The sequence below is a fragment of the Anomaloglossus baeobatrachus genome, chromosome 1 (assembly GCF_048569485.1).
Source record: "Anomaloglossus baeobatrachus isolate aAnoBae1 chromosome 1, aAnoBae1.hap1, whole genome shotgun sequence".
NCBI classification, from domain to species: Eukaryota; Metazoa; Chordata; class Amphibia; order Anura; family Aromobatidae; genus Anomaloglossus; species Anomaloglossus baeobatrachus.
In genome coordinates this window covers 261,031,933-261,058,968 of record NC_134353.1, presented here as the reverse complement: position 1 = coordinate 261,058,968, position 27,036 = coordinate 261,031,933, and positions in this window count along the sequence as shown.

The following is a 27,036-nucleotide window of genomic DNA, read 5'->3' as shown; positions in this document are numbered from 1 at the left end:
GATTTTTAAGAATGTTCCTTATTCATATATGACTAAATATCTGTGCGATGACTGTGCTTTATACTTTTCCATAACTTTCTTATTTTATTTATGATGTTGACTAAGCTACGATCGTGGTGATATCAGCTTTTTCAGTATATGAAGCGTCAGGATGGATGATATGCCAGAGAACTAGGGGTATTGATAATTTGAGTTTAGTCGTACAGTATTACATGACTAAAGCCTGCTTTACACGTTGCAATTTCGCATACGATATCGTATGCGATTTGCAACGCCCCCATCGTATATGTGGCACGTTCAATTTGTTGAACATGCCGCACAAACGATTAACCCCCGTCACACGTACTTACCCGGCCATACGACCTCGATGTGGTGGGCGAACGTTCACTTCCTGGAGTGGGAGGGACGCTCGGCGTCACAGCGACGTCACGCAGCAGTCGGCCAATTGTAGCGGAGGGGCGGAGCTGAGCGGGACGGAAACATCCCGCCCACCTCCTTCCTTCCGCATTTCCGGCCGGGAGCCGCAGGACGCAGGTAAGATCTGTTCATCGTTCCCGGGGTGTCACACACTGCGATGTGTGCTACCCCGGGTACGATGAACAATCTGACGTTCAATCCATGAGGAATGAATGACGTGCATGCGATGAACATTTTACCATTTAATCGCAATTGCCCGTAGCTGTTACACACTGCAATGTACCTTACGATGCCGGATGTGCGTCACTTACAACGTGACCACGCCGACACATTGTAAGATACATTGCAGCGTGTAAAGCGGGCTTAAGATTCGGCAAGAAAATGTAGAACCACTTATCAACATCTGCATGTCAGTATGACAATGTTATACAGATGAACATTTCTGCGCTGTATATGCAACTGGAAGGGCTCGTTCTACTTTAATCCTTTTCACAACAAATAAGTTAACACATCATATTTTTTCTTCCTCAGTTCTTGAATTGAAGCCACTTCTGGCTTAAGACCAATGCGATGAATGTGAATTAGAGGTGCCCACAAACTATCCTGTTCAATGCCATGCTTGCTTTAACCAAGTTTATACAGTCCCTGACATGTGTTAACATATGTGCTCACCCATCAAGATAGGAATAAATAGTTGTCAAAAACTATAGGATAATATACTTCACAGCGCACTGTTACACCATGTAAACTGCAATTTGTACAGTTCATTTCTTATTGTATGAAGCTGTTGATGTAATTTTTTGGCATATTAAAAACATTTCACTTGCTACTTCTAGTTTGATTAGGCTTCATTAAGTATTCTAAGCCAGGAACATTTTAAAACTGCAATGTTGTAGATACACTGTGTAATTTATAAAAAATGCATAAAGGGATAATCTCATCTCCAAGATCCTATCCCAATATGTAGTAAGTGTATTAATATTAGCAAATACTTTTAATTAGAAATGTAGTATAGTTCACCATATTTGCTATGTTGCTTACCTCATGTGCAGGGCATTGCAGTAGCTTTGATATCCATGGAAGCAATCACTCATATAGTGATAGTTTGTTAGTTAATTGCTGGTGGTCATAACCATAACAGTGAGAAAACATGGGAAAAACAGATGATAAAAATCATATAATGGCCAGATAGAGTATTTTGAAAAGATAACAGAAATTACAGGTACAGTAAGGCTGTGTTCACACATGTATATGAAATATCCAAGTTCTGCCTATTGCGCTTAATAAATCTATTCAGACATTCTGGGACTGCGAATGAGATCTTGGAAATTCAGAGCATATCCTATTCCGATCTGATTTTGAGGATCAGAAGAGGCAGACCTGGGTAAAGTGTGACCCAAGGACCATATCTGGCCCTTTAGCTGTGCCTCTCTGGCCCGAGAACCAGCACAGATTAAGTGCTAAAAATAGTGTCCCTCAGGCAGCATCATGTGACCACTCCTCTCCAACCTAGTGTCCCGTTTTTACATTTTTTTGTTTTCTCAGGATGCAGATAGCATTGAAAGACGTGACTCCTTCTTCCACCATTCAACCTGTGAAACTCAGAGAACATATGTGATGACATCACTAAATCGTGTCTGTGTTATGGTTGTGTATATGAAATTCACAATGAAAGGAGATAACACACTAAAAATTGCTACTGACCGTCCTGTACTGAATAGAAATCTTGACTCTCTAGTCCCTAGTGATTTCTGTTTGAGTTGGAATAGCCCTGACCACAGACTAAATGATGGTAACTCGGACCTATTCTGGCTGATTGGCCATCGAGTGCTTCACATTCCTCCTAAAGAACCAGAGGGCTGAACAAATTACCTACAGAAGAAATGGTGTGCTGAATTAGAAAGTGATCCCAGAGAGTAAGATAATCAGCAAAATAGAAAATACAAGAAATGGTGTATATTGGTAACGAATATGCAGCCTACTTACTAATGTGACACCCTGGCCTATCAGGTCATCAAAGAGTATTGTGCAATCTGCCCTTCTGTACAGTATCCAACTCCTCCTTGGTTAGGGGTCTCTGATCTTTGGTGTTGTCAAGAACAAGCTAATCAAAATCCTAGAAACACTCTGCACCACACCCACCAGACACACCAGTAGCTAGCTTGAAGGGAATAGGGTTGGCCACGTGTGGGGTTGGTTAAGGGGTGGTCAGGAGTGTCAGGAGACAGTCAGTGAAGTGGTGACTCTCGAGAGGAGAGGTCTGGAGCTGGGCTCCTTGAGACTACTAGGTGGCAGACGTTGGTCTGGGCCTCGTAGGAGCTGGACCCCGGTCGCAGGGGATCATGACAAGGGGCATGGACTGTCAAGCAGGACAGTCAGTGGCCTTGTGCCATCACCGAGCAGGGGCCAGGGCATGACGGGGTACAAGGACCCTAGGTCAGGAAGAAGCTTCAGGCGTCCTGACAATTTACCCGAGGAGGACGGAGCCTTCAAGATCCATTCTCCACCAGCTCCATAATCGGGATACTAGCGCAATGAGGGGGATAGGACTTTCCCACTACATAGTCCAGAAAATCCCAAGCGTGAACCCTGAGAGCAAGCTCACCCAGTTAAGCACACTGGTGACCGGGACCCGACTAGTTTTATGCTAAAGGGACCAGTTAGAAGAAAAGGTGCCAAGGAAAAGGTCACAGACTAACAGGCAACACCAACAGGCACGGGATCCAGGCATGCTCCACCCAAGCGGAAGCGGTGCCCAGAACTTTTGTTTACCTCAGTTGTCGGTGTCAGCATTATTGGACTGAGTGAGTACATCAGTGACCCTTAGCATCCCAATGGCACCTCCACATCACCATCACCGAGTTCCGGGGTATTCCCTCCTACCCGTGGAGGGGTTAAACACCTGGCTACCCACAACATCGCCCCCGGGTACTCCCAATCGCAGCGGTAGTACTCCACCTTACCACGTACCACGGGTGGCATCACAAACTCTCCACACCATCCTCTGTAAATACCCCCCTTTTATTCAGAGTGGCCACGCGACCCCGACCCTCGGTTCTGGAGACCCCTTGAGCCACCACGGATCCGGATCCGAGCAGCCTGGCTGCTGACGCTGGGGCGGCACACTAACAAGCAAACAGTAGATAGTGAAGAGTAAAGAACATAAACAACAGAGAGAGAATACCGCATTTTGTTAAAAATAAGACAGTGTCTTATAATATTTTTTGCTTCGAAAGATGTTCTAGGGCTTATTTTCAGGGGATGCCTTATTTTCTTTCCATAAACAACAATCCACATTTGTTCTTGAATAAAAAAAAAACATTTATTCAAATATAGTCATATCACATTCTTGAACATCAACATCAAAGTACTCAAAAATGACAGCACTCTGAAACTGCACCCCTTAAACTGCTTAAGGCCACATAAAAGAAGTTTATTAACCCTTCAGGTGCTTCACTGAAACTAAAGCAATTTGAAAGAGAAAAATTAAAATGTTACATTTTCCCACAGAAATGTTAAATTTAACCTCAAATCTTTTCATTCTACCAAGGGTAACAAAAGAAAATTCACTGTAGAATTTGTTGAGCAACTTCTGAGTACACCAATACCCCATATGTGGTGGAAAACTACTGTTTGGGTGCATGCCAGGTATCTGAAGGATAAGAGCACCGTTTAAATTTTAGAGCACAAACTTGTCTGCAATACTGCAATACAGAATGGACACCACATTGTGTATGCAGAGCCCTAATGTGTCTAAACAGTAGAAAACCCCCACAAGTGACCCCATTTTGGAAACTAGACCCCTCAAGGAATTAATTTAATTGTGTAGGGAGCACCTTGAACTCCAAGGTACTTCGCAGAATTTTATAACATTATTCTGTAAAAAAGGAAAAAATACATTTTTACCACAAAAATGTTGCTTTAAGACCATATCTTTCATTTTCACAAATGTAACAGGAGAAAATGCACTGTACTATTTGTTGTGAAATTTTTCCTGAGTATGCTGATACCCCACATGTAGTGGAAATATAATATTTGGGTGCAGTGCCCGTAAGGGAAAGAGCGCCATTTGACTTTTTGAATGCAAAATTGGCTACAATTGTTAGCCTACTGTAACCTATGGAGAGCCCTGATGTGTATAAACAGTGTAAACCCCACAAGTGACACCATTTTGGAACCTAACCCCCCAAGAAATGTTTTTAGATGTTTGGTGAGCATCTTGAATCCACAGGTGATTCACAGAATTTTATAACGTTCAGCCGTGAAAATGAAAATATTGTACATTTTTTTCAATGGTAAAATGAGAAAATTCACCCTACTATTTGTTGTGCAACTTCTCTTGAGTACATCAATACCCCATATACAGTTAGGTCCAGAAATATTTGGACAGTGACATAATTTTCGCGAGTTGGGCTCTGCATGCCACCACATTGGATTTGAAATGAAACCTCTACAACAGAATTCAAGTGCAGATTGTAACGTTTAATGTGAAGGTTTGATCAAAAATATCTGATAGAAATAGTAGGAATTGTACACATTTCTTTACAAACACTCCACATTTTAGGAGGTCAAAAGTAATTGGACAAATAAACCAAACCCAAACAAAATATTTTTATTTTCAATATTTTGTTGCGAATCCTTTAGAGGCAATCACTGCCTTAAGTCTGGAACCCATGGACATCACCAAACGCTGGGTTTCCTCCTTCTTAATGCTTTGCCAGGCCTTTACAGCCGCAGCCTTCAGGTCTTGCTTGTTTGTGGGTCTTTCCGTCTTAAGTCTGGATTTGAGCAAGTGAAATGCATGCTCAATTGGGTTAAGATCTGGTGATTGACTTGGCCATTGCAGAATGTTCCACTTTTTTGCACTCATGAACTCCTCGGTAGCTTTGGCTGTATGCTTGGGGTCATTGTCCATCTGTACTATGAAGCGCCGTCCGAACTTCAGAATTCATCCGGCTACTCTTGTCTGCTGTTATGTCATCAATAAACACAAGTGACCCAGTGCCATTGAAAGCCATGCATGCCCATGCCATCACGTTACCTCCACCATGTTTTACAGAGGATGTGGTGTGCCTTGGATCATGTGCCGTTCCCTTTCTTCTCCAAACTTTTTTCTTCCCATCATTCTGCTACAGGTTGATCTTTGTCTCATCTGTCCATAGAATACTTTTCCAGAACTGAGCTGGCTTCATGAGGTGTTTTTCTGCAAATTTAACTCTGGCCTGTCTATTTTTGGAATTGATGAATGGTTTGCATCTAGATGTGAAAGCTTTGTATTTACTTTCATGGAGTCTTCTCTTTACAGTTGACTTAGAGACAGATACACCTACTTCACTGAGAGTGTTCTGGACTTCAGTTGATGTTGTGAACGGGTTCTTCTTCACCAAAGAAAGTATGCGGCGATCATCCACCACTGTTGTCATCCGTGGACGCCCAGGCCTTTTTGAGTTCCCAAGCTCACCAGTCAATTCCTTTTTTCTCAGAATGTACCCGACTGTTGATTTTGCTACTCCAAGCATGTCTGCTATCTCTCTGATGGATTTTTTCTTTTTTTTCAGCCTCAGGATGTTCTGCTTCACCTCAATTGAGAGTTCCTTAGACCGCATGTTGTCTGGTCACAGCAACAGCTTCCAAATGCAAAACCACACACCTGTAATCAACCCCAGACCTTTTAACTACTTCATTGATTACAGGTTAACGAGGGAGGTGCCTTCAGAGTTAATTGCAGCCCTTAGAGTCCCTTGTCCAATTACTTTTGGTCCCTTGAAAAAGAGGAGGCTATGCATTACAGAGCTATGATTCCTAAACCCTTTCTCCGATTTGGATGTGAAAACTCTCATATTGCAGCTGGGAGTGTGCACTTTCAGCCCATATTATATATATAATTGTATTTCTGAACATGTTTTTGTAAACAGCTAAAATAACAAAACTTGTGTCACTGTCCAAAGATTTCTGGACCTAACTGTATGGTGGAAAATTACTGTTTGGGTGAATTGCAGGGTTCGTAAGAGAAAGAGTGCTATTTGACATTTTGAAAGCAAAATTGGCTGGATGTCCCAGTGGAAATCCCCACAAGTGACCCGATTTTGGAAATTAGACCCTTCAAGGAGTTTATCTAGACATGTGGTGAGCAGTTTGAACCCACAGGTGCTTCACACAAATCTGTAATGTTGATACATTTTTTACCACAAATATGTTTCTTTAGCCCAAAATCTTTCATTTTCACAAGAGTAACAGGAGAAAATAGACAATACAATTTGTTGTGCAATTTATTCTGAGTTTGCCAATACTCCATATGTGGTCGAAAACTTCTTTTGAGACACAGTACAAAGTGGAGTAGGGAAGGAGCGCAATATTGAAGTTCAGATTTAATTGGAATGTTTGGAGTTGCCATGTCACATTCACTGAGCCTCTAACGAGGCAGAATAGCAGAAATCCCCCACAAGTAACCCGTTTTTAAGGAGTGCACCCCTCAATGAATTTTCATAGAGGTGCACTGAACATAATTTCACTACAGGTGTGTCACAAAATTTTATACTATTGGGTGGTGAAGAAAAAATAATTACATTTCCATTTTCCACAAGGGGAATATTTGAAAAAGGTCACATAATGGGATTAGACAATTTATCCTAAATGTTGCACTACATGTGACTGTACAATATTGTTTGGCAACATGTCAGGGCTTGGGAGGGAAGAAGTATCATTTGACTTTTGGAGCGCAGTTTTTTCTAGAATAGTTTGTGAACTCCATTTGCAGAGCCCTTAAGTGCCAGATCAGCAGAAATCCCCTCAATTGATCATATGTTGGAAAGCACAACCCTGTGGGAATTCATCTACAGGGTGTAGTGACGATTTAGTCCCTGAAAACACAAATGAATTCAAATGCAGTAAATATTGGAGACACACATCCCATAAATAAAGTAGAATTGTATCACCACAACAATGCTAAACATATGGAAGCTAGCTTTGGTTTAAACACATTGTGGTGATCAGAAAGGAGTCAGCATTTCCATTTGATGGTGCAGATTTTGATGATTTTCTTTTTGGGGCTCGCCACAGTGCTTATCCAGAGCCTTTATGCTACCAGTAATGTGAAAACCCCCTGTATTTCCATTAACAAATGACAGACCTGAGTGGGAACTTGTTTTTTTGTGGGTTGAGTTGAATGCTGTGTGGTGGCAACTTGGGGTACAGAACATTTTGGAACAGTTCACATTTATCCTGTGCTCTATGGTGAGCACTTACATCAGGGTTTCCAGCGACCTCTCCGAAACATTTGATTCATATGACACGCCCAGTGGATCCATTCACTATTGAGGCAGCAGAGTTAGGCCATGTGCGCACGCTGCATTTTTTTATGCGTTTCCGCAGCGTTTTGAGCTGCAGCGTTTTAATGCAAAATTGCATGCGTTTTGATTTCCAGGCAAAGTCTATGGAAAATAGGGCTTTTGTGACACCCTGGCAAAACCAGGTAGTCACAAAAGTGTACATCCTACTTGTCACCACCAAAAACCCACACTCAGGTACAACACACAGCCACAAAGCCTAGCCACCCCCTCATGATAACTAGGACACATCAGTGGGCGGGATTAGGTGGATCAGAACGTCCACCTAGGGGTCCTGAGGTGTCAGGAGCGGGAACCAGACAGTTCAAGTTGGAGTTCAAGTAGTAAGTGGAAGTCAAGTGTAGACTGTGAAGTTTAGTCAGGGGTAGGGGCCCTTGGACTACCCGGCTAGGTGGCAGACAGTAAGCAGGGCCACAGGCGACGGAGATCCAGTCACGGGAGACCTAAAGTGGACCGGGGTAGGGTTGCAGTCCGCCGGTGATGACAGCGGGAATCCGGTCCGGAGGCCATGCACAGTCGCGGTGCTTGGACCCAAGGACGAGGAGGGTCAGATTTTGCGGGCCACAGCTCCCAAATACATACAGAACCGGGAGTGGACTTCTCCGTTTCATGCAAAGTCATCCAAAAAGAGAGACAAACACAGCATGCAGGAGGATGGGACACCTGTTCACTAACCAGGGTGTGGGACCCGAATTCACCTTCAAATGGCACCCGGTCACTGGCAACTTGGTTTACTACTGGACTTGTGTGCAATTACTGAAATGTGAGTACACCATTGACCCCTGGTCCAACCCGATGCGCCACCTCCAACAGCCATCACTCCCGTGTTCCGACCCAGGGCCCCAAGACTACACCTCTCCTACCCGTGGAGGGAATCCCATCTTGCTGCTTCGCTCCATCAGCCTCGGGCACCCCATCACCAGGCAGCGGCGGTGTCACCATCCCTCATCGCAACCCACGGGTGGGGTCACAGACAAAAATCCCCTGTAAATACCCCCTTTCCGACGGTTGTGAGGACGGACGGCCGTGCGAGCCCGGGTCCGGTCACCCCAGGAGCAGCAGTGGCCCCCGCCCGCAGCAACCCGAACCTGGCGTCACGAACAGCATTTCTACCCCATCTGTAGATTTTGATGACGTGCACCTTGTATTTGAATTCCGTGAACTGTTGAAAAATTTTGAACCGCCGCCATCTTGCCCGCCATGTTTGGCGCCAAAATGACTACAGCATCATCTTCTTCCCCGAAAAAGGTGCAAAGTTGAAGCCCCGCCCCCTAAGAACGCGGGTGGAAACCGGTGACTCCAAAAGCAGGAAGTGCAAAGGACAGTGGGTCCCACGAGACTACTGTCGAAAAACCAAGGGGGAGGAGAGGACGGAGCGGCATGTGATCCGAGAGGTTAAAGGGCAGGGACACCAGGACTTTGCCAAATCCTGTTCCTGGACGCTAAAGCAGCATGATGTCTCAGCGGTCCGACAACCAGCGAGTGGAGGGTCCCATGCTTGGGACCGCCGACTGGATTGAGGAGCAGACGGAGAGGATGTGCTGACGAATTCAGACCCAGGCTCACTTCATCCTGACGAGGTGCATGACTGAAATTAAGGGCCTGGCTGCAGCTGTCCGGGCACGCGAGATTGAGATGGCCTTGGAGGAGCGGGTAAGCAGTGACCCACGACCCTATGTTCCCCAGGAACTGGCCGTCCCGGCTGAGGGGTCCGGCCTGCCCCTGTCCGCCACGTCGCCTCCCTTGCCACCCGTGTCCACGGCCAGTGCCCTGTTCGACCCGCTACCCCAAGCTGCGGTAGCGGAATTCGTCTCGTCTAAAGAGGAGGACCCAGCAACAGGGACCTCGGGCCTCACTTGCACCACCGATCCGGCACCCACCTTGGCCCCGAGCCAGGCCGCAACCCTGAGGACATCTTCCCCGGCCCTGGCAGTGTGCCCAGCCGCAACAGTGATGACGACGGCTCCAGCAGTCCGCCCGGCCACAACAGTGATCATGACGGCTCCGGCAGTCCGTCTGGCCGCAACGGAGGCAGCACATGACTGGAAACCTACTCCGACTGCGACACCAGCCGCTCCCAAGTACCCCATCCTGGCTTTGGAGCAGCCGGGGTGTACCTACAGAGAGGAGGAACAGGCCACTGAGCAATGGGACCCACGGCAGAGAGAGAGTTCAGTCGTCGCCGGCGCCGAGGGCATCCATGTGGGCCTGGCTCCTGAGCAGGAGGCGAAGCACGGAACCTGTGCCCTGTACTGGGAGTGGCAGCAACAGCAGCTGCACAGGGAGATCGCTGCCCGAGAAAACGAAAAGCGGATGTGCTTGCCTGCACTTATAAAGAGAAGGACAACCTGCGTCAAGCCACTTTCCGGGTCCGGGGCCTAACCTACAGAGGAAAGGTTCGCCATTTTGACCCCCAGAAAGGGTGGGGGTTCATCTACGAGCTGGGACTGGAAGCCGAGATAATTGTGTCCCAGAGAGATGTAGCCCCACACTTACCAACAGGCCACCCAGACCTTAATCTGGAACCCAGAGACATGGTGAGCTACACCCGGCATTGTGGAGAGCGAGGGTGGTTCGCCCTAGATATCAAAAAGTGGGTGTGATGAATGAAACACCCTGCCTCACCTCCCACGGTCACCTGTATGAGAATAAGGAGTAGGTAGCGGATTCCGGCTACCCCTCCTTCAGTTAATAATGTTTAACCACCCCTGAGTTAAAGTTAAAAATGGACCTGGGCTTCAGGACTGGCGCAGCCACCCAAAAACTTTCTTGGGACTTGTAAATAACCCCCCCATCTACTTTCTTATTGTCTCACCACCAGGACTGCAAAGTCTCTGGAGAGGTTGGTTGGAGTAAGGGCCTGCGGTAGAGTCGGCCAAGGCCCAGTCACTAACAAAACCGGTGGCCAAGGGTTCCCGGACTATGGAATTCTTGGCGTGGACTGGCGGGTAAGGGATTTTTATCCGAACATTTTGGACACCCACAGGAACTCGGGACGGTGTGAACTTGCGATTAGCGGTGGCACCGAGGGTGGGTTCAGGTATTTTGGGTGGCGGGTGAAAGTGGGAAAAGTAGATGTGTTTGTTACTACAATGTTCAAGTAATGTGCCTCCCATAAGGGATGAAATGTTTTACCATGTTTTACATGTTTGTTATACCATTTTCTATATTCAGTTGCTGCAAATATAAACGTCAGTGGCCGGACAGCCCGCGGACGGGCTGTATTCAACCAAGGGGGAGTGTGATGCCCTGGCAAAACCAGGTAGTCACAAAAGTGTACATCCTCCTTGTCACCACCAAAAACCCACACTCAGGTACAACACATAGCCACAAAGCCTAGCCACCCTCTCATGATAACTAGGACACACCAGTGGGTGCAATCAGGTGGATGAGAACGCCCACCTAGGGGTACGGAGGTGTCAGGGGCGGGAAGCAGACAGTTCAAGTTGGAGTTCGAGTAGTGAGTGGAAGTCAAGTGTAGACTGTGCAGTGTAGTCAGGGGTAGGGGCCCTTGGACTAACCGGCTAGGTGGCAGACAGTGAGCAGGGCCACAGGCAATGGAGATCCGGTTGCCGGAGACCTAAAGTGGACCGGGGCAGGGTTGTAATCCGCCGGTGCCGACAGCAGGAATCCGGTCCAGAGGCCGTGCACAGTCGGGGTGCCTGGACCCTAGGACGAGGAAGGTTGCAAGCCCCCTTGTTAATTCACCAGCAGAGGACGAGGTTTCAGGCCTTGTTCTCCCGAAGCCCAGAGAGCGAAATGGAAGCCCAACGCGGCGGATAGGAGGTCCATCATTAACCCACAGAAATCCCAAGGGTCAGATTTCGCGGACCACAGCTCCCAAATACATACAGAACCGGGACTGGACTTCTCTGTTTCATGCGAAGTCATCCAAAAAGAGAGACAAACACAGCATGCAGGAGCAAGGGACACCTGTTCACTAACCAGGGTGTGGGAACCGAATATACCCTCCAACAGCAGTTGGTCACTGGCAACTTGGTTTACTACTGGACTTGTCTGCAGTTACTGAAATGTGAGTACGCCATTGACCCCCAGTCAAACCCGGCGCACCACCTCCAGCAGCCATCACTCCCGTATTCCGACCCAGGACCCCGGGACTACACCTCCCCTACCCATGGAGGGGATCCCATCTTGCTGCCTCGCTCCATCAGCGCCGGGGCGCCCAATCACCAGGCAGCGGTGGTGTCAATATCCCTCATCACAACCCACGGGTGGCATCACAGACAAAAATCCCCTGTAAATACCCCGTTTCCTACGGTTTGAGGACAGACGGCCGTGCGAGCCCGGGTCCGGTCACCACTCGAGCCGCAGCAGTAACCCGGATCTGAGCGGCCCCAGGAGCAGCAGCGGCCCCCACCCGCAACACTTTCTTGTGCACACGATGCTTTTAAAAAAAGTATTTATTCTCTGTGTCTTTTTAAACCTTTATTGGAGATTCTTAATGGCTGGGTCAAACTTGCCTGACATTAAGAATCTCTGGCTTAATACTAGCTAGTAAAACAAAGCTAGTATTAACCCATTATTACCCCGTGAGCCACCCGTCACCAGGGCAGCTGGAAGAGTTGGATACAGCGCCAGATGATGGCGCTTCTATGAAAGCGCCATTTTCTGGGGCGGCTGCGGACTGCAATTCGCAGCAGAGGGGCCCAGACAGCTCGAGCCAACCGGTGCTGCGGATTCCAATCCCCAGCTGCCTAGTTGTACCTGGCTGGACACAAAAATGGGGTGAAGCCCATGTCGTTATTTTTTTAATTATTTCATGAAATTCATGAAATAATTAAAAAAATGGCTTCCCTATATTTTTAGTTCCCAGCCGGGTACAACTAGGCAGCTGGGGGTTGGGGGTAGCCGTACCTGCCTGCTGTACCTGGCTAGCATACAAAAATATGGCAAAGCCCACGTCCTTTTTTTGGTGGGCAAAAAACTCCTGAATACAGTCCTAGATGGAGTATGCTGAGCCTTGTAGTTCTGCAGCTGCTGTCTGCTCTCCTGCATACACTAGTGAATGGAGCATGCTGAGCCTTGTAGTTCTGCTAGCCCCTGTCTCTCCCTCCAGCATACAGTCCTGGATGCAGCATGCTGGGCCTTGTAGTTCTGCAGCTGCTGTCTGCTCTCCTGTATACACTAGTGCATGAAGTATACTGAGCCTTGCAGTTCTGTTCCCCCTGCCTCTTCCTCCAGCATACAGTCCTGGATGGAGAATGCAGAAACTTGTAGTTCTGCAGCTGCTGTCTGCTCTCCTGCATACACTAGTGGATGAAGTATGCTGAGCCTTGCAGTTCTGCTCCCCCTGCCTCTCCCTCCAGCATACATTACTGGATGCAGCATGCTGAGCCTTGTAGTTCTGCAGCTGCTGTCTGCTCTCCTCCATACAGACAGACAACAGACAGTAGCTGCAGAACTACAAGGCTCAGCATACTCCATCCAGGACTGTATGCAGGAGTTTTTTGCTCCCCAAAAAAATTATGTGTGCTTTGTTATGTTTTTGAATCCAGAAGTGGATTATTCAGCTACAAAGAGGAGAGAGAGACGTCAGTTGCTGTGTGGAGCTGACACAGAGTGTTCGTGTTCTACGGCACTCCCTGTCAGCTTCATGTAACAGAGCTGAAAGCGTTGTGTGGATTGCTTCGGACCTGGATTGTTGTTTGGGGATTAATAAAGTGATCAATGAGGGTTTTTTTTGTCTTTTATTACAAATAAAGGATTTTTCGTTGTGTGTGTTTATTTACTTTCACTTACACATTAATCATGGAAGGTATCTTGGGGAGACGCCTGTCATGAACCTAACCTTATTACCCTGATTGCCACCGCACCAGGGCAATTCAGGAAGAGCCAGATAGGGTCCCGGGTTTGATGCATCTAATGTATGCGGCAATTCCGGGCGGTTGCTGGCTGATATTTTTAGGGTGGTGGGCTCCCCATAACGTGGCGATCCCCATTCTGACAATACCAGCCTCCAGCCATGTGGCTTTATCTTGGCTGGTATCAAAATTGGGGGGACTGCAGGTTTTTTGTTTTTTTAAATTATTTATTTATTTTACTGCATGATATAGACCCGCCCGCCGGCGGCTGTGATTGGTTGCAGTGAGACAGCTGTCACTCAGCGTGGGGGCGTGTGCTTTTGGTGATCGAACCGTTATCGAACGGTAACTCGAACGGCCGAACTTGAAGCAAATCGTTCGAGTTCGAACGACTCGAACACCCCCCAAAATCACTCGAATTTGAAATTGGCGAATGGTTCGAATCGAACATCGTTCATCTCCAGTTAGTACGATTAAATATTTTACAATGATACCACATTTATATAGTTTTTTTAACGTTTTGCCACTTTTACATAATAAAAACTATATTATAAAAAAAATAGTTTTTGCATTACTGTATTCTGAGAGCTATAACTTTTTTTTTTTTTTTTTTTTTTCTAACAGCTATATGGTGGCTTGCTTTTTGCAAGACAAGATGACATTTTTAGAAATACCATTTTTATTTACATATTACTTATTGATCGCACTTTATTCCACTGTATGTTCAGTTGTATGATGAAAAGACATATGTTTTTGTTACAGTATGTATTTTATTTTTTACAGTGTTGAATGAAAGGGTCTCCTAGTGTGACAGTTTTATATATCAAATTTTTCCAGACGTGCCAATACAAAATATGTTTATTTTTTTGTTTGGTTTGTTTTACATATATATAGAAGTTTATTGGAATATTTTTTTTCCTTTTCTTTTTTTTATGATCTGATTTTTTAAAAATATAAATATATTTACTTTTTTATTTAGTCTTTATATGGTACATTAGATTTTGTTGCTCTGATCACTGATATAATGCATTGCAATGCACTAGTATTGCAATACATTATATCTGTCACTGCTGCATTGACAGAAGCATTTTAGACCATACTCCTAGCATGGTTTAAAAGGCTTCCTGTAGGTTGGTGACCCAGAGGTCGACATGACAACCTCAGGTTGCCATAGCAAAGATGGGACCCTCTCGATGATGTCGTGGATGGCACCTATTGGACTGAAGAGGGAGCAAACGATGCAATCGATATTGACAGCAGCATTAAGGGGGTTAAACAGACCCGAGAGGTGCAGGCATCAGTCCTGGATGTGAAATATGAAGCACACCTTTCAGGTATATCAAGCTCCTGGAAGTGATTGTACAATGCTCCTATGCACGTGTGATCGCCAGGAGATGCCGGTACATCCAAGTTCATGAAGAAGTTAAAAAATAGATGAGCGGACCTCTGAAAATTCAGATTCTGCGGGTTCAGCCAGACTTCAGAAAATGTTCTGTTCTTGACCCAAACCTCATTAGATGTTACTGACAGGGCAGTTCTGCTCTCCACCCACATGCAGTCAGTCATAAACAATATAAACAAAGCACTCCGTTGGAGGGAGGACAGGGTTTTTTTTTTTTTTACACACACTACATCCGATAATTCTGATTTTACACCTAGTGCGAGCCATTCAAACATTGGAAACGGCTCGCACTGGGTCGAGTACCAAGCATACCTGAGCATATCAATTCTCACTCCAGTTGTTTGCATACGCAAAGCACCCAAAATCCGAACTTGAACACTGGTTTTTTTTTAGGAATGTCTGTGTTCGGTACAAATACCAAATTTTAAAGTCTGGGTCCTCTTATCTCTAGTAGAGATCAGCGAACACGAGGTTAAGTGTTTTTTGTTTGTACTGAACAAAGTATTTAGAAAAAAAAAATACAGTTCGCTTTCAGAAATTGGGTGCCTTATGTGTGCAAACCACCTGCATGAGCATAGCTGTACTCAGGTATGTTCGGTGCTCAGTAACGAGATATGCCTTGATGTGGCTATTGGGCAGACATTGAAGTGGCCATTTTTGTATGCTAAATATCTGAATTTTTCCTAGAATTCCTTAACCAGTAATGCAAAATTATATCCTTGCATTTATTGTTTGCATGCTTTAACATTTCGGTTTACATTTCTGGACACCTTACATAATTATTGATCTTATTGCTTTCTTTCATACCCTCATTTGTGTCTGCGGAATATACAGTGACAAGTAAAAGGGTAACATTGTTTAACTTTTGAGTTTCAGGCTCCATATCGTACCATTCACTATATCTTTGCACATGAGACTAGATTAATTTTATAGACAATCACCTTGGCTGTCTCATACATAAATTTGCCTTGCAATTATTTAACATGTGATTAGTTATGCCGATTCTTGTCTTATTATGGTTTTGCTCCTAGTGTTTAAAAAATGATTTTCTTCCTGTATACTACAAATTACAACCTGTTCTCACATTCCCTAATAGCTCAGTGTTTTATTAGATTAATTCCAAAGTGAAAGGTCACTAGTTTAAATCAATGAGCAGCCATGATGATTTCGCAAGAAAAAAAAAATAAACATCATCCATCTCACTGATAGTGGCTTCTTGGCCAAGAAAATTGCCAAACTGCATCATGTGAGTACAAGGACTGTTGGAAGAATAAAGAAGAAAGGACAGTTGGAAGATAGTCTGTCCATCCATTCAAAAGCCAAAAGTGGACATCCAGGCAAAATATCAGAGTCAACAAGTGGGCTCATCACAAGGTCTATCAGTTCTAGCGTGACAAACACGGCAGTGGAGGTGGCTCATATGCTTTGTATTAGTGAGATCACAGATGTCCATGCAAGCAGCATGTGATGCAAATTACACAAGTCTGGAATGATGGCCCGAAAGGAAATGAAGAAGCCTCAACTTCAGTATCCTCATAAGATGCGTCAGCTCGAGTTTGCAAAGAAGTACTAAAAGTGGACAGTAGAAGATTGGAAATGGGTGATTTGAGGAGATGAGACAAAAGTCAATAGACTAGGCTCTGATGAATGCAAATGGGTCTGGAAGAAACAAGAGGAAAAAGGGCTAATGGTTCAAGAAATTGAAGGAACTGTCAAGTTCAGTGGAGGAAACCTGATGATGTGGGATTGTTTCATAGCCACAAGCATTGGATATTTGACTAGGATCAATGATGGTCCTAATACTGAGCTACCATATATGTGAGTATCCTACAAGATGAGTTACTTTGTACACTCGAGTACTATAAGTATAAAAAAGACAACAAAGTGTTCCAGCTGGACAACGACTTGAAGCATATGTCGAGATTGGCAAAGAAATGATTGATTGGTTCCCACATTACCCATACCTCAACCCAGTTGAACAATTGGTGGTAGAGTTGAAGAAAAAGCTGTATAAATACACAAGTGAGTCGACCAGAGTGCACCAACATTGGGATCGTGTAGAAGAGACCTGGGATCACATTAATGCCCAGAAGGATTAACACAGTTTTGAAAGCCAAAGCTGGATTTACAAAATACTAACAATAGTAATAATTAAAATTTAGATTTTTAGGAGCAAAACAATAACAATGCAGTGACGTGACAAAAATCTGCATAACTAATCATGTGCTAAATAATTTCAAATTTATGTATGATACATATTAGACACCCCCATAAATAACCCAGAAAGTAAAAAGAAACAAAAATTACTAACTCAGTAAGTGTAAAGATAAAAAAAACAAACACAAGTAAAAAATTGTTTATTTCAATAAAGACTCTCCACACTGTTCCTTGTTCACCAATTTATTTAAAAAAATAACAAACATGAATATAAAATGGAATCCATTGTATAGGGGTCCTACAACATCCCTCGAATCCATACTCCAACATATGGAGGCTGTTTCAGAGAATGAAGCTCCATAGGTCACTCCAGATCAGCCCAGACCAGGAGATTCTTACGCACAGTGATGTCAGTAACTCAGTGACGTCCGTGTGTGACAAATTCTGAGTCTGGCGCTGACCAAAGGTGACTCCAAGAGTCATTCCCGGTCAATGCCTTACCCAGTGTTTTTCACTTGTGGTGGTGCTGACATCATCGTGCATAAGAAATTTTGGATCTGGTGTTGACTGGGATTGACTTCATAGGTCGAAAAGAGCCAGAAGTCTTTGCAGAATACAGATTTTACCTCAGAATTAAGAATTTTGATAATGACTGGTCAAATGTGGCAGAGAAAAAAAACAAAAATGTCTTATAAGATATATTACAAAGTTCATTAGTTTAATGTGTACTATTGATTAATGAAATAAAAATGTAAATGAAGTTTGCGTTTTAACACCTTCATGACCTTGGATGTACTGATACGACCTATTTGGTAGAGATTTCCTGACCAAAGATGTACTGGTACGTTCTGGCGATCGCAGGGGCTTAGGGTACTGTTATCGCAGGGAATTTGTCTGCCTTTATAGTCGAGCCTCTTGCTCTCACAGCCAGGTCTCATCATCGTCCCTGGCTGTTTAACCTCCTAAATGCCATTATCAATATCAATCTCGACACTTAGGGTGATAGGAGAGGGATCATGCTCCCTCTACCCTCCAATCGGTGCCCCCGCGAGAGCCCGATCATCACTATGGTGACCCAAGGTCATGATGATAACCTCCAGGTCACTCAGCAATGGGAAGCTTCAGGGTTACTCATCCAAATAGAAGCTTGTGTAAAGGTTGCAGAGCAGCCAATCAGCAAGCTTTTCTGGTGTGGCAACTTCCGGGCCCATCACAGCCATGCCCAGTATTGGCATGGTTGTGTTTGGACAGGGAAATCACTGTAAAAGAAAAAAGAAAGCAAAATGGTTAAAGCAGGACATGCTTACCTGTCTCTGCGGCACAGCTGTAACACTGCTTCCAGGTCCGCTCATTATATCTCATGCATATTCACTGCTTCTCCCGCCCTCCATCTGTGACAGAGTCTTTGATTGGCTGCAGTCAGACTGCCGTTGTGTAAGCATCTGTGATTGGTTGCCCTGACAGAGGCTGTTTGTCTGCCCGAGTAAAGTGTAAAAATAAATAAATTAAAAAATGACTTAGGGTGCCCTGTATATAGATACCAGGTCCAGATAAAGCATAAGGCTACAAGCTGCAGCCCCCAGCAGTGCTTGATATATTGGCACCTAAATAAATAATTAAAAAATGCACCAGGCAGTCCCCACAATTTTGATACCTAGCCAACATAAAGTCAACAACTGGGGGTTGGTATTTTAAGCAAGCGTGGGGAAGCCCATGGGCCCTCCCCAGCCCAAAAACAGCAGCCATCAGCCACCAGAATTGTTGTATCTATGAGATGCAACAATTCTGGCACTTTACCCAGCTTATCCCGATTACCCTGGTGTGGTGGCAATCGGGTTAATATAAAAGGCTAAGCTATGGTTTGTCAGCTGTCATCAAGCCCTGGATTAGTAATGGGTAGGGGTCAATGAGATCCCCCATTACTAATCCTGTAAGTCAAAATAAATAAACACAAACCCACAAAGAAAAATCCTTTATTTAAAAAAAAAAACTAAAAAAAACTCTTTCACCAATTTATTAACCCCCAAAACACCCCTGCAGATCCAACATAATCCACACGAGGTCCCACTACAATCTCGGCTCTGCTACATCCCAGGTCACAGTGCGCAGTCACATATAAAACATGACCACTCACTGCAACTGTCAGGGACACAGTGACTGAGCCACAGCTGTGAGCTGTGACATTATTGACTTTACCTAAGGTCACAGCTGGAGGCTCCCACTTTACTGCAGCTGTGAGATAAGGTGAACTGACCTGAGGGGAACTACTTGAACTCAGTGACCTCACTTCAGGTGAGGTCATTGAACTCAATGCCGGATTACCGGATTAGGCAATGTGTGCACATTGAATATTTTGTTTCAGACATTCCTGCACCAAATCTGCTACTCCTGGCAAAAAAAAATGCATCAAATCACATTGCATTTAGATGCATTTTTTTGACCAGAAGATGCAGATTTGGTGAAGGAATTTGGTGTTTAAAGTTCAGCACCAAAACTGCATCTCCTGGCAAAAAACACATCAAATCCGCATCTCTTTTAAACGCATTTTTTTGCCAGAACATGCAGATTTGGTGCAGGAAGTTAGAGTATAAATTCTAGCACCAAATCTGCATCTCTTGGCAAAAAAAATGCTGTTTTCTGCCAGGAGATAGAGGTCTCATTGAACTCAATGAGTTCACCTAAGGTAAGTTCAATGAGTTCAACTACGGTCACAGGTGGGGTGCCATGGGAATCTCCAGCTGTGACCATAGGTAAACCCAGTGATGTCTCCGCTCACAGATATGGCTCAGTTATTGTCTGCCTGAAGCCGCAGAGGGTGGTTATCTTCTCTATTATGCCTGCACACTGCGACTTCAGTAAACAGCAGAGACAGGATTGTCATAAGACTTCGTATGGAGTATGTCAGATCTGCAAGTGTGTTTTGGGGATAATAAAGGGGTGAAAAGGGATATGTATGTTTTATTTCAAATAAAGGATTTTTTCAGTGTTTGTGTTTTATTTGTTTTCACTTACAGGATTAACATTACTAATCCATGGCTTGAGGGCAGCTGACAAATCACAGCTGTGATTAACCCCTTATATTACCCTGATTGCCTCAGCATCAGTGCAATCAGGATGAGCAGGGTAAAGAGCCGATATTGTCGCATCTAATGCGGGCTGGTATTTTTAGGCTGGGGGGACAATATCCATGGCTCTTCTGATCCTGATAATACCAGCCCACACCTGTCTGAGTTACCATGGCTGGATATAAAAATGTGGGGACCCTACATTTGTTTTCCCCTCTGTTTTAATATCTAGTCACAATAAAGCTCACAGGTGGGGGCTGCAGCCTGCAGATGATGTGTTACTTACTCTGGCTATCAAAATACTCCATATTTTCATTTTTGTTTATTTATTTTTACACTACTATACAGCAAACTGAATGCAACCAATCACAGACATGGAAACAGGATGGGGGCGGCATGTATAGCAGACTGCAACCAATCACAGATACTGGCACTGATGGAAGCTGTGAATATGGATGAGTCTTAATAATGAAGCCTGGAAAAGAGTCTGATGTTCAATGTGATACTCTGGTAAACACAGTATATATAACTATCCTGCTCTTACTATTATTAAGTTTCCATTTGCAGCCCCCTAGCGCTTACTACGGACAAGCACCAAACTTCTCATTCCCATTGACTTGTATGAGGTTCGTTGGTCGGGCTCAAGTTCACTTGCTGAACCTGATTTTTCTTTTAGTTTGTGCTGATTTGGTCAACCTGAATATCCACAGCGGGTCCACTCATTACTAGTAAAAATGTAATGATTTTTTGTTCACAGCACAATAGTATAACATTTTGTAACCCACCTGTAGTGTCAATATGCTCACTGCACTCCTGGATAAATTTGTTGAGGGGTGCAGTTTGTAAAATGGGGTCACTTGTGTGGTTTTCTGCTGTTATAGCACTTCAGGGACTTTTCCAATGTAGCATGGCACCTGCAAACCATTACAACTAAATCTTAACTAAAATATGGTGCTCCTTCCCTTCTTCACTTTTTACTGTGCTTCAAAAGTAGTTTTGTCGAACTCAGAAGAAATTGCACAACAAATTGTATTGTGCATTATCTTCTGTTTCTCTTGTGAAAATGAAAGACTTGGAGTTATAGCAACATTTCTGGTAAAAATTTATTTTTTCATTTTCATGACTGAACATTATAAAATCTGTGAAGCACTTGAGGGTTCAAGGTGCTCATCAAACATCTAGATAAATTTGTTGAAAGGTCAAGTTTAAAAAATGGAATCAGTTGTGGGCGAGATCCACTGCTTAGGCATATCACGGGCTCTCCAAAATTACATGGCATCTGCTATCTATTCCAGGTATTTTTGTGCTCTGTGAAAATGCAAAACTTGGGGTTAAAGTAACATTTTTATGGGAAAAAGTAATATTTTCACTTTTTTCCTTCCACATTGCTTTACATCCTGTGAAGCATCTAAAGTGTTAATACATTTATTGAATGTGGTTTTTAAGTGTGCAATTTTTAGAATGGTGTCACTTTTGGGTATTTTGGGTCACCTAGGCTTCTTAATGTCACTTTAAATGTGATGTGGTCCCTAATAAACTTTAAACCCTTCTAACTTCCTAACAAAAAAAATTATGTTTAAAAAATTATGCTGATGTAAGAGTAGACATGTAGAAATGTTATTTATTAACTATTTTGTGTGACATAATTCTCTGATTTAAGGGCATAAAAAAATACAAAAATTACAAAATTTTCTAAATGTTTTTACATTTTTTGACAATTAAACACAAAAAATATCATCCTAACTTTACCACTATCATGAAGTACATATAGTAGTATATTCTACTTCATGATAGTGGTAAATTTAGGATGACATTTTTTGTGTTTAATTGTCAAAATTACTAAAAATATTTAGAAAACATTTAGAAAAGTCACAAAAAGAAAAAAAAAAACAACATTCTCAGAATCACCAAGGTCTGTTGAAGCGTTCCAGAGTAATCATCACCTGTCAAGGTGACACTGGTCAGAATTTGAAAATTGGCCTGGTCAGAAGGTAAAAACAGGCTGTGTGGTGAAGGGGTTAAATGCCCCCCAGTCCCGCAGTTAGCACACTCCTGAATAAAGCTCTCTAGCCTAGAAACTCACTTTCTGACTCTCTACCACAGTTCACCATTCCTTCACTCCATGAAACAGCCACAGCTTTCTATAATATCACACTCACATAAGCTATTGACTCGGCTGTCCCCTTTGTGCATAGCAGAAGGCGATAATCAATAGACAATAATAGTAGGAGCAGCATTAGAAGAAAATGCACTTACGGGAAGACTGGATCACAAGCAATTTTCACATTCACGTCAGATGTCATGTCTGCTGAGAACTACTTCACAAGTCTCGTATCTTCCCGATCCTACAACCCCAAACAGTTATTCAACGCTTTCAACTCCCTCCTCCATCCACTATTGCCCCATCCCATACAATAGTCACTCATTTCACTTGAAGACTTTTCCTCCCATTGCAAAAAATGATTTACCACTTGAGCCAAATATTTTAATTTTCAACCACCACAACCCCTTTGTAAAATGTACCAATGCTCTTCCCTCTTCTTTCCCACCATCACTGAAAAAAAACCTCTCTCATTTTCCAAATCACACCCCATCACTTGTACCTATTATGAAAAATTATGTCTCCTCTTCCTTAATTTTAATATATTATAGAAAAAAATAAATTCTAAATATAAGTAATTAAAAAAATCATAAGGAAAGGGCTTTTAGTTCTATAGGAAAACATTCAAATTACATGTTACTATGACTATTAATAAAAAGTCACCATCATTTCCCAATATACAGAATCTAGTGGCACTATTTCACTTTCATGCTGCTCTGAACAACATGGTCTCACTACTCACAGTAGATACCATGGAGTGAGTGTGCACTCTGTTTCGAGACATACTACTAGTTTATTATAAGATTTTTTTCCTCTTCAGCTTCACTATCTACTGTTCTCATGTAAGAGAGTGGATGAGCAATCCCTAAAGATCATGTAAAAATTGTCATGTGTCTTATTGATGCATTTCTCAGTTGCTGTATTGATGTATAAAGAAAGAGTATTGCAAAAACTATTATAAGCTAACAAAGTTTTGGTGAGGAAAGGGTTAGCAATTAGTGGGAAGCTCGGGGAGGGGTTTTAGCTATATAAGGTACTGTTTGAGGCATAGTAAAACAGAATGCCTGTAGTTACTGCACAATGAGCATCAAGGAGACAGAAATCCAATTCTACCAGAATAGGAATCCTTAAAGAGTGGCAGAAGTATTATCCTGGAAGTGAGTACAGCTTAGGCTGGAGTCCCACTTGTGAGTTACTTGTGCAAGTCTCGCATCAGCATCACCCGGCATAGCCTGCTGCTCTCCAGACGGGAGTGTTTCAGCTGCATAGAAATACATGCAGGCGACAGACTCCTGTCAGGAGAGTGTGACGCCCCTGGACTAGTCAGGGCATCACAGGGGACTGCACGCTCTTTATTTTTAGTGCAGGACTCAACCCCTCTTGGTTCTGGGTTCCCAACTTGCAGAACTGCCTCCATCAGCATCCAAAAATCCCAATCACACCTCACACCACACCCTGTCAGGCACACCAGTGGGCTGCTAAGCTAGAATAGGGCCGCCCACCTAGGGGTCAGGCAGGGAGGTGGGAGGTAACAAGTAAGGTCTAGAGTAGCCCTCGAGCAGTGAGGAGCTAGGAGGGAGTGTGTGGCTCCCGGGGAGGAGAAGATTGGGTTTAAGATGGTGGTCTGGACCCGGAGGAGTCGGAGACCCGGTCGCGGGATATTGGGACTGGTTGCCTGACTTAGTCTCAGAGGACGGTCCGTAGCAAGTACAATAGCCGGTCTGGGACCGAAATCACGGTGGGGTACTGGACCCTAGGTTGGGGATAGGCTTCAAGCAACCCGGCAATTAACTTGGGGAGGATAGGGCCTTTATGAACTGTCCCATCGAAGCTCAGAGATCGGGGGCACTAGCGCAACGAGGGGGATAGGGCTTTCCAACCAAAGCAGCCCACTGAAATCCCAAGAGTGAGCTCCTGAGAGCACAGCTCTTTCACTCAAAAAGTGGGAAGCGGGGCCCGGACAGCTTCAGCTTACGGGCCACTTGGACACTACTAAAATGTATGCATGGAAGCAGGCTCCGCACCATCAGGCAGTACTGCAGGGGATGGATACCCGGACGAGCTCCCCCAAGAAGGCAGCAGCACCTAGAGACTTGGTGTACAATGTTGTCAGTGTCTGCTTTCCTTCTGAGTGAGTACGTGATCACCCCCTGCTTCTAACATGCCTGTCTTCCCCTGAAACCCCCCCCTCCATCCATAATCCCGGGGCCTTCCCTACCCGTGGAGAGTAATGTCATCTGGCTGCCCTATTCCATCACCCCGGGTACTCCCACCAGCAGCGGCGGTACACCCCGTTACCGCACACCACGGGTGGCGTCACGAACTATATCTCCCCTGTAAATAACTTCCCCTATTCACATTTGAGAGTGGCCCCTAGCCCCCAGGTCTGGAGACTCTTGAGCCATGAGTAATTACCCCCGGATCCGAGCGGTTCGGCCGCTGCAGGGGTGGCACAAGAGCATGCAGCCGTGCTGGGTGATGCTGATGTGAGTCACTCGCAAGTGTGACTCCGGACTTAGTGGTAAATTAGGAGAGGCCCAAAAAGGAATATAGTTAGAAACAAGAGAAAAGTTACTGGTGATCCTAGGACTGCTATGGGCTAGGCTGGACAAGCTTGCCCTGTAACAGTGGTGGACTGCAATTTTCCAACCTAGTGTGGAAGATCTAGAGAAGAAATTCAATATCTAGTCTCATGGTAGCATCTGGGAATGAAACTGCTGCAGCTGATGCAGTGTCTGAGTTCATATTGAAGAAGAAATGTAAAATGCTGCCATGTATAAAGATCAATATAAAAACTAAGTCAAATACAAATGTGAATACCATTGAGTCAAATGCCAGTTATCTGTTATGTCTTTTCAAATTCTACATTCATAAAAGACATTCTCTTGTTAGCCATGTTCTTTCCTGTTTCCTTGTTGGTCCTCTCGACCACATTACACCACAGATCATTGCCATCTGACCCCAAGGGAGTAGTACAGTTTGTGTGAGGGAAGATATTGTCACTATATCACTTGTTTCACTGGTGTTTAGGGTTTTTCAAATCACATTCGCCCAAACAAAACCTTACAGTCACACTGATCTGTGCTCTCATCTGAGTAAAATTGCTTTGGTCAAAGCAAAGAACAGTGCAATAGTGATAAACATGGAAGATGCAGAGCTGCTGGGAAAAGTAATTTACTCACCACTGCTAAATGATGGTGCAGTGGTGGTGAGTGGTTTTCTAATAAAGTGCATCGATGTCCCCAGCAGCCATGTGTTTAGTAACAGTATGAGCTCCACTATAAACAGAATAAGCCTCCACATAGGTATGTATATACAGCATGAGCCCCCTCATAGCCCCCTATATACAGAATAAGCCTCCATATAGTCCCTTTTATACAGCATGAGCCCCAATATAGCCTCTCTATATTGAATTTGAGGCTCTACATTGCCCCCATATAGAGTTTGAGCATCCACAGAGCCCTCCTACATAAAGTATAAGCCCCCAAATAGCTTCCCTATATGTAGTATGAGCCTCTACATACATTTCCTATATATAGTTTGAGCCCCCACATAGTCTTTCTATATTGAGTTTGAGCCCCCACATCGTCTAGCTGTATACATTGTGATCCTCCACATAGCCCTCCTACAACAAAAGGAAACTAAATGCAGCTCACCCACTTCAAATGGAGACTCTGTTCTGGGATGGTGCACGGACAAATAAGTCGGCCAAACTGTGTGATCCAAACAAGGAAAAGGTTCCAGCATCCAAGTTCATAAAAAATATTCTTTATTGGATGTACATTAAAAAATCCAGGCGCTTACAACCACAAATGGTTCATGGTAAGAAAACGTATTTCGGACATTTTGCCTCCTTATTCATAGTCTATACTACATTCAGCAAATACTAGTTAAAACAAGATTGTACCGGAAATAACGTGACACGTAAGGCTATCAGGTATGATAAATTAAAGCAAAAAATAACGATATTTCTCAAGATTAGTGATTAATCAATAAATATTTGCTAATTCATTTCTAGGATTTAATCCTGAAGGCATTCTTGTTTTTAATAGAAACATCCACTTTGCCTCCCTCATATGCAACAATTCAGTTAGATCACCACCCCTTTTAGGTACAGTAGAACAATTTTCTCAATAGCATTGAGTCTGAAAGAATCGGTGTTTCCACCGTGAACCGTATTGAAGTGTTGTAAGGCACCTGATGGGCTTCTGCTACTGGTGTTGTTCACATTGTACAAGTGTTCCGAAATTCTGCGTCTAAGCGTGCAGCCAGTACTACCCACATAATGAAGATTACATATAGTGCAGGTAATAACATAAATAACATTATTTGACCCACAACTAATCAGATTTTTTTATGTCAAATTCGCTTTTCGAAACACATGAAGAACATTTTTTGTATTGTTCATGTATTTGCCAAAGACACATAATTTATGGACAAACTTGTAAGAACCAGTAGTAGACAGCCACATACACCATGTGCAGAATTATTAGGCAAGTTGTATTTTAGAGAATATTTTTTTACTATTGATCAACAACTGTGTTCTCATTCAACCCAAAAGAATCATAAATATCAAAGCTTAATATCTTTTGAAGTTGAAGTGTTTTTTTTTAGATTTTGGCTATCTTAGGAGGACATCTGTTTGTACAGGTAAATATTACTGTGCAGTTTTATTAGGCAACTTAATAAAAAACAAATATATTCCCATCTCACTTGTTTATTTTCA